Here is an 8860-nt window from a genome sequence, read left to right as displayed (position 1 = left end):
TGATTTGACTCTGTAATGATTTTGAATTCATGAGTTTATCAATAGATTTGTTTTCTTATTTAATTTAATTGTACAAGGTTTTTATGTTTTCTTTGTCGGACCAACAAGATTGATTTACGGTTAACAACCAGCTGGACAGCGGTTGTTAAGGTTTTTGTACGATTAGACTATAGTAGATATCACCTAGGACTAGGGATACCCTATAGCTACCGGTTAACTCTTAATAACATAAAGGCTTGATTTCATCATAATTCTCGAAGGACTTAGGAGTTAGGATGAATGTTCAAAGGTTTTCCCACTAAGGACTTAGGGGAAAATAATCTAAAGGGCGGTAATTAAAGGTTATGAACTTGTTGAAGAGATCTAAATCCAAGGTTATTACAGGAACAATCACACACTACACCCCTAGCATAATACTCATATTTGTCAAAAAGCCAATTTACTTTTCTGCTTATTTTAATTATTGTTTAGTGACAATTTGCAAACAAAACCCCAATATTAGTTTTTGTTTAATTGATCTATAATTTGAACTCGATATTACTACGCAGTCCTTGAGATCGACATTCGGGGAATTTCCCTATTATTACTACAGAGGCAAAATAGTACACTTGCTATTTTACCGATCAAGTTTTTGGCGCCGTTGTCGGGGACTGCCAAAATATAGAGTTTTGATTTTAGTTCAATTGAAATTTTGTTACTCGTTAACTAAAAATTTGTTTTCAGTTTTTGTTTATTTGGATTTGATTTTATTATAAAAAAAAAGAAAAAAAAAAGTCAGATTATTTTATCTTCATGAATTCTTCTATACTTTGCTACTAACAAATTGTCTGAGTTTTGTAGCTATGTATTGTTTTGATACATTGCCACCTGTATCTCCTGCATGTTGGTCCCCTGATTCGGGAGTCACCTTGGAAGAGGCGACTAAAATTTTTAAAGCATATAAGAAAGAGGTAAGAATCCTTATGAATGAATGTAAGGAAGCTAACTTTTATCCAGATAGGTTTATTTGGAGAAACTTAGAGTTGGAAGAAAAATATGTGGAACCAGAAGAAAAATGCATAACATCAGATGAAGAGGATGCAGTAAGAATAGAAGAATTTGAGGTAAAAAAGAAATATGGGGAAGAAGAAATAAGGAAACTTGAAGATGATCGAGTTTTGGATAAAACCACAAATTTAACAATTTGTGAAGATATGGACATCCCACAAGAAAATCTTCAACAAAAGAGTATCCCCAAAAACTATTTTTATAACAAGGCAGATGAAAGACAAGAAATTGACAAAGTATTGGAATACATTTATGCCTTGTTCAATAAAATCAAGCTAAAAAGGATTTTGCAGCAACATCATCAATACTTTAAGTTCATGGGATTGCTACCAAACAAAAGAAAGAAAAAATATGATTTGTTCTTTGTGTCATATATGCCACCCTAACAAGAGGAATTGACCGTCGAGCCATGCGACGTTAAACGGAGCGCTTAGTGGGAGGCAACCCATGCTTTTAATAACTTAGTTTTCTTTTTGTGTTTGTTTGTTTTTTTTCCAGGAAATAAAAAGGGGGCCTTTTTGGTGAATGCTAGGAAGCTGCAGTTAGAGTTGCACTACCCTCTGTGAGTCACCCCTCTCGGGCTTGTTCTGAAACATTGGGGCAATGTTTAGTTCAAGTTTGGGGGAGGATTTACTCTTGCATTTTTCTTTTTATGTTTTTGTTATGATGTGTAAAACCAAGCATTGAGTTTTTCCCAAATTTTGACCGAAATTTTAATTTTTGTTGAAGAGTTTTGATCTTAAAAAGCGATCGGGAATAGTATATAGAGATGAAGGGAGGATTGTTTGAGGACAGGAAGTTCGGAATAATGTGACAAGAAGAGGTTTGTTTAAACACCCTTGGTTCCCTAAAAGAAATACGAGTCTAACATGTAGATTTGCACCATAGTACTTGTCTCCTGAGAAGTACTCCTCGAGTAGTTTATTAATACAGTCTGGCATAATTCAGATTCACATGCATGATGACTGGTTGAGAAAAAAAATTGATAAAGTTGGCACCAGATGATGAAAAGGCGGTAAAAGGCAACCGGCTCGCTAAGTTGGGTAACCCTCACCCGGTTATTCAGCCCAAAGGAGGTTGATCCCCAAACGTCGTCCAAAAAGGACAATATATAACTGCAAAGTTTGAAAATTTCATCGGTAATTAAAAGTAGCAAATGTTGCTCGTTTGGTGCCAGAAAAAGAAAATAAAAAGCCTTGATTCGTCTTATGCATGTGATGATCATTATAAGAAATGCAGTGCCTTAATGTGATTGTCTGAATGAAAGAGGAGGAAAATCGGAAAGAGACTTAAGTGCAAAGCATAGTTGGAGAGGTATCCGAAAGGGGAGCTTAAGGTTTAATGTTCTAGCAGAAACTCGTCGTGTCATGTGAATACCAGACCAACTGTTTCTTGATCAATACAAACGAATATCTCACGTATGAACACCGGTGTGCCTGGAAGGTCATTTTCTCTTGTAATTGTCGCTTGAGGTCAAGCAACAGTTAAAGTTTGGGGGAGTTTGATCAGTGGTTTTTACACGCTTATTTACCGTTGATTTTAGTCATCTTTGCTTTATATTGTCAAGCGTTTTGCTTCATTCTTCTACATTATATGCTTTGGTTGTGTATTGTACTGTTTGCAGGCTCAAAGGAATAAATCGAGAAAAATCAATGCAAAAAAGTACAAAAAGGGGAGTTTCGAAGGAAGTGAAAAATCATGCTACATGAAGCTTGACATGACCACTTGTGTCACCTAAAATAGACCGTGTTAGGATGAAGTGTGGCCAAGAAAATTCAACAGAGATGAAAGTCAGGGGGCTGATACGGCCCGTGTTAGCAAGTGTGAGATCTGGAAATTTTCAGCATGTTTTTCATCGTGACAGGTGTGTAGTATTTTGATCATAACTAGAGCTTCGTATCTCCGAATGATGCGGTTCCGGTGGCAAAATTTCGCTAACGAAAAGGGCTACAACTTTGATGTTGAAGTCAAAGCCAAATTCTGAAGTTATGGTCTGACACGGGCCGTGTTACCTGACACGGGCACCCGTGTCAGGAGGCCTGTGAGAAAAAATCAAGTTTTAAGATGACAGAAGTCTGACACGGGTGCCCGTGTTGTCTGAAACGGCCCGTGTCAGCATGTGACACTGATTTTATGATTTTTTTCATATTTTTTCCACGGGTTAAGCTGTGGGGGCGTTTTGGGTACTTCCAACCAACCTAAGTGAGTCTGCACTATTTAGAAGAGTTTTAACGATGAATTGGAGGACTTTTTGGCTAGGAGAAGACACGATTGAAGATTGGAGAAAACAAGGGTTTGGGAGAGAAGAAGGTCTTCATGAACGGAAGCGATTGAAGATCAACTTTCATCTCAATTCTTGTAATGTATCTATTTTATAATTTGTTTTCTTTGAATAATATGAGTAATTAAACCCTAATGCTAGGGGGTGTCCCTGATTTGACTCTGTAATGATTTTGAATTCCTGAGTTTATCAATAGATTTGTTTTCTTATTTAATTTAATTGTACAAGGTTTTTATGCTTTCTTTGTCGGACCAACAAGATTGATTTACGGTTAACAACCAGCTGGACAGCGGTTGTTAAGGTTTTTGTACGATTAGACTATAGTAGATATCATCTAGGACTAGGGATACCCTATAGTTACCGGTTAACTCTTGATAACATAAAGGCTTGATTTCATCATAATTCTCTAAGGACTTAGGAGTTAGGATGAATGTTCAAAGGTTTTCCCACTAAGGACTTAGGGGAAAATAATCTAAAGGGCGGTAATTAAAGGTTATGAACTTGTTGAAGAGATCTAAATCCAAGGTTATTACAGGAACAATCACACACTACACCCCTAGCATAATACTCATATTTGTCAAAAAGCCAATTTACTTTTCTGCTTATTTTAATTATTGTTTAGTGACAATTTGCAAACAAAACCCCAATATTAGTTTTTGTTTAATTGATCTATAATTTGAACTCGATATTACTACGCAATCCTTGAGATCGACATTCGGGGAATTTCCCTATTATTACTACAGAGGCAAAATAGTACACTTGCTATTTTACCGATCACTAACCTTTGTGCTTCAAAGACCATCAAACTTATGCCCAGAGAATCACCGTATTTGAAGCTAGAAGGTATACTTCTGCCTAAGTGAATAAGTACTACTCTTTGAACCTTATCCAAACCATCTTTGTTTCCGAGTGGAACATAACCAACACACCAAGGAATTTGATGTTTTGCAGCTATTTGAGAAGTCCAAGGAATACAAAAATAAGAGATAATGCAACTTGATCTTGGTGACAATTTGTCAAACAGTTCTTGTGCAGGTTTGTGGAGTAAGGCAACTCGGTGTGAACACAAACATTTTAAAACTGAAGTGATTGACAGAAGCTTCATATACCTGGAGAAACATTTCTGATTCTTCTTCAGCGTCATTAGTTTCGCAAAGGCTTCATAATCAGGAGGTGTTGGTGGAACTTTGTAATCAGTATCATCAGAGGGTGCAAGGTTGTGGGTAGCTGCGCAAATCTGAAGTTTGGAATCCGTTGAGATTAGCAGCGACCAATTGTCTGGAAGATCCCTTGTAGAAATCAGCTTTGTGGATGTGATTGGAGGTTTGGGTGGTGCTAGGTCATATGGTTCGGTGATAGCGATCAAGGCATCCGCCGTAGTGTTTGATTGTATTGCATTTGTCGGCAACAACAATAACTCGTCGTCAACTTCATAAGAGTTAAAGTGGACTGGTTTTGATGGCGGTGGCGAGGTGAAACATTGCTTCAACTCTGAATCTGACTGTGATCGGGGATGGGTTATTTTTATTGCATCGTGGGATTTCACGATCATCTTTGAAACGGATAGATCTGGAGGTTTTGGTGGAATCGTAAAATCTCCATTATCGTGATACTCGACGTCACTGAAGGGAGCCTCGATGTTGAGCAGTAATGAAGGATTGAAGTATGGTTGTTGGGTTTTGTTAACAGATCTTGGCAAAGAAAGGTATGGCGTGGAAAATGTTAATGAGGGATGTTGAAGGCAATTTGGGAAGGTAGGGTTTGGAACAGAAGAGGGTGGCTTGTGTAAAGTTTCATGTGTGAAATTGCTAATATTGGAAGAGACTATAGCTGAAGTATTTAACATTATAGGCAACTCACCTTTGTAACTTATATCAGCAACATGTTCTTCTTCCTCGTGTTCTGTATGTTCCGAATGTAAGAGTTGAAGTGCCAAGTTTATTTCCTCTTCTTCTTCATCTATCGGTAAAATTTCTCGCCATTCAGGTTTAAAATGCCAAAGGAACACACTGGTAAAAGTGTCCCAACAAGATGGTGGATGAAGCTGACACCTCCAAAGCCACCATTGTCGAGCAGGGCCTTGCAATCCGGTCACAGCTTCTGGCAGCTTCATTTTTTCTGGCGTTCTTTGTTCTTTGAAATATTTTTCAATAGATAGCACCCACCAATACGAATCTTCTTCTTCATTTCCATAAAACACTAGAATAGCCATATAATTTGGGAGAATGAGATCGAAATGAGAGCACCAATTGTTAGGATGCAAAATGCTAACCCTAACAAGACTTACAAAACTAAGAGAAACAAGTAAACAAACTAAGAAAATAGAATTAAAAGATAACTTTGATTTTCATTGATTGATTTTCAAGTGTCAAAGACACTACATATATATAATAATACTAATGGATAATAAACTAAAGGCCTAAACACTAAAAGCCCACTTAAATGATAATTGAAAAGTCCAACTAAAATATAATAAAAGTACCACTAATAAACTAACTTAAATCATACAATATAATAAAGCAAGATGAGTTCTTTGGGAAGTTTGTCAAGTGTCATCTTCTTAGAAGCTTTACCATTTTAAAACTTGCTATTAATAGTAATTTTACTATAATTAACTTTAATTATTTTATTATTATTTAATTAACTATTTCACTAATTTTTAATTATTTTATTACAATTTCAATTTTTATTGGGTCACGTTTTAGAATCAATTTTATCTTAGTATTTTGTAACAACCAATGCTATGTCGGTTCATATTCTCTCGAAAGATGCATAGTTGCTCAAAAAAAAAACAAAGACAACAAATTCATTTGGTTTCTTAATACAAACCCTTCAATTCTAATTTCTCTCCTCCCCAATCTAATTTTTCTTTTCCCAATCCCTTCTCATCAATGTTACTTCTTCTCCCAATTTATATACAATGGAACAAACAAGAGGACAGAGGAAGTCGAACCAGAACCGTCCCCTTCTTAACCCTAACCCCTAAACAGCAAAATACTAATTTCACAAAACTATTGTGCTCGTCTTCTTCGTCAGCTAATCTTCTAACTGGTTTGTTTTCAAACTCCAATTCTATCCTAATTTTTCTTAATTGAATCTATGCACCATCAATCTCATCCACTTAATTTCAAAGCATACAATTTAATGCATGTATTCGCTTCAATTTAGATTTCAGATTTCACGTCATGATTTTAGATTCAATCATCAATCTTATATACTAAATTGAATTTGATTTTTCACTGCAGAGTGAAATAATTGAAGGGGAATCGGTGGTGATGGAAGGTAACACTCAAGATTCGTCGCCTCAGTCTTTTGGAAAGGCTAATAGAGTTTTGTGGCGAGCGGTTATCATTTATGAGCAATTATTCAAATTTCGTCAAGCTTTATAAACCACTTACCTCCTGGTCTAACTGTGATGTTGAGGAATTCATCGCTTTTGATCCTGTTCATGGACTTGTGGTAACGATTCTTTTACTTTTTCATCTATGTTTCTGTCTTTTCATGTCATTTTGTGTGATTTGATTGATTCCCTTCAATGCATTTGGTTCTCCCTAATTGTCGCATTATATCCTGATCTTGATTTCATTTAAATTTTCCATTTATAATTGTATTTTCCATAAAAGAAATTCATTTTAACAAGTTCTAAACTATTGTTATCTATAATTACGACAACTTCAAAGTAATCAAAGAGTTGATTTTAAATAAAGGTTTTGGATGGCTGTTATGATAAGTTTTGCTCTTGGAGGTGTAAATGGTTTGCTTGGACTAATGAAGGTATCATCAATCAACACCCTACATCTATTTCATTAATCTTTATTGAATATTATTGTTGTTGATTTTGATTGATAAATTTGAACTATAAAGAAACTAAAATTTTAAGATGCTCTTAGGATTTCATTAGTTGGAAGAAAGATATGTGAATTATATTTATGCTAAGTGAATTATTTTCTGATTGTTTGAGGTAAGATATGTGAATGATGATGAAGATATTAGGAAATACTTTAATGCCTTCCATCTATTTGATAAATTTCCTGATGCAGTTATAATTAATGATTTCAATAAACATGTTTTGTTTGTTTTCTAATTCGTCTTTTGGTTTTGAATTCTGCTATGTAAAGGGTCTGTCAACAACGGTATTCTAATGCCCGCGGACGAGAGGACAAAATATAGTCACCACTAGGATCTTTGTCAACAGGATCCCTTGGAAGCTTGAACGACGATGATTCATCTGAGGTAGCTACGCTTCTTGAATTAGTTGAGGGAGCAATAAAGTAGAGGAAGAGAAATTAAAGGTTTCTCTGTTACATTTATGTATTATTTTATACATAAGCACTTATAAGATAAGCGGTTTTCCCATGTAATTGCATATTACAGAAGGAGTTAATAGTTCTCATGGTATGTCTCTCTTTGCTTTAATCGTCATCATCGTTGTCATCACTATCATTTGAATTCTTTCAAAAATGAATAAGGGTTGATTTGATTGTAAAATGTGTTACTTTTTTGCTGCAGATGAGTGGAGGAGATTTTAGAGTATCGGTTTTTCCCGTTGCGAAGAGTATTTTTACTTGGATAAAGGCTATACTGGTGTGTGTGATACATTCAAAATACATTTGGTTTCCTTATAATGTCAAAGAGCTTGCTCATGTTGTTCCATGTGCATTTAAAGTTTTAAACCATTATATAAATTGCTAGCTTTGGTATATTTGCTACCCCATTCTTTTGCTTTATCTCATGATTTAAAAATAGCCAAATTAGGCTTGCAATGCTAAGCGACTCCCAACTGTTGCATTAAACTTAATTTTTATAGTTTCTTCATTCTTCTGTTGCTTCGTAGTTATACTTTGCCATCATTTTGAGAGTTATACTGTTGCTTCGTAGTTATTCTTCTGTTTCTTCATTCTTTATAATGGCTTTATAATGGCTTTCACCATTTCAGTGGTGAATATAAAATTACCATTTCAGTGGTGAATATAAAGTTACCATTTCAATAATAGAAAACTCACTTGCTACTTAAAATTTTGCAGATGAATTTCATTGTGTTTGATAAGACAAGAACTCCTATTGTTGGAAAGCCAATGGTTGTAACTTCAAAAACATGTCAGTTAGAGATTTCTATAAATTTGTGGCTTCTGAGCAAAGGGTTAAGATAAAAACAATAACCAGAACTCTATGATATTTCTTTATTACATTTTATCTTCATTGAACTAATTTCTGATTTTTCTGATAGGTTGCTTCACTATTGAGTACTTGCTTCATTATATTTGTAACCTGACTTTGCTATATGTTGTGAATGATCTTTTAAACAATAATATGAATCTTTTACAACCATGTTTCCCAACATAACAATTGAGCTTTCGATTTCTTACTATTGTTTATTAATGTTCTAAATTTATGATCAACACAGAATTATATTTCTAACTAGAATTTGATCAAGCAAAAGTTCACTATAATTTGTTTTGTACAGTAGTAATTATTTTCAATAATCTAGGACACTACAATATATATTCACCACTGTCTAAACTTGAAAGTACT

At 34.8% G+C, this 8860-nt stretch overlaps 1 long non-coding RNA gene across 2 annotated transcripts; it reads left to right on the top strand.

The window, feature by feature from the left end:
- The first annotated feature begins 6138 nt into the window (after positions 1-6138).
- Positions 6139-8485, top strand: LOC131646256 (uncharacterized). Of its 2 annotated transcripts, XR_009297379.1 has the most exons (6): positions 6139-6379; positions 6574-6787; positions 7036-7102; positions 7447-7723; positions 7838-7912; positions 8353-8485. It is a non-coding gene; the product is annotated as an uncharacterized LOC131646256 (long non-coding RNA). The 2 variants fall into 2 exon arrangements; XR_009297380.1 differs by lacking the exon at positions 7036-7102.
- The last annotated feature ends 375 nt before the right edge of the window (positions 8486-8860 follow it).

This window comes from Vicia villosa, linkage group LG2 (assembly GCF_029867415.1).
Source record: "Vicia villosa cultivar HV-30 ecotype Madison, WI linkage group LG2, Vvil1.0, whole genome shotgun sequence".
NCBI lineage: Eukaryota > Viridiplantae > Streptophyta > Magnoliopsida > Fabales > Fabaceae > Vicia > Vicia villosa.
This window is presented reverse-complemented; position numbering and strand designations above follow the sequence as displayed.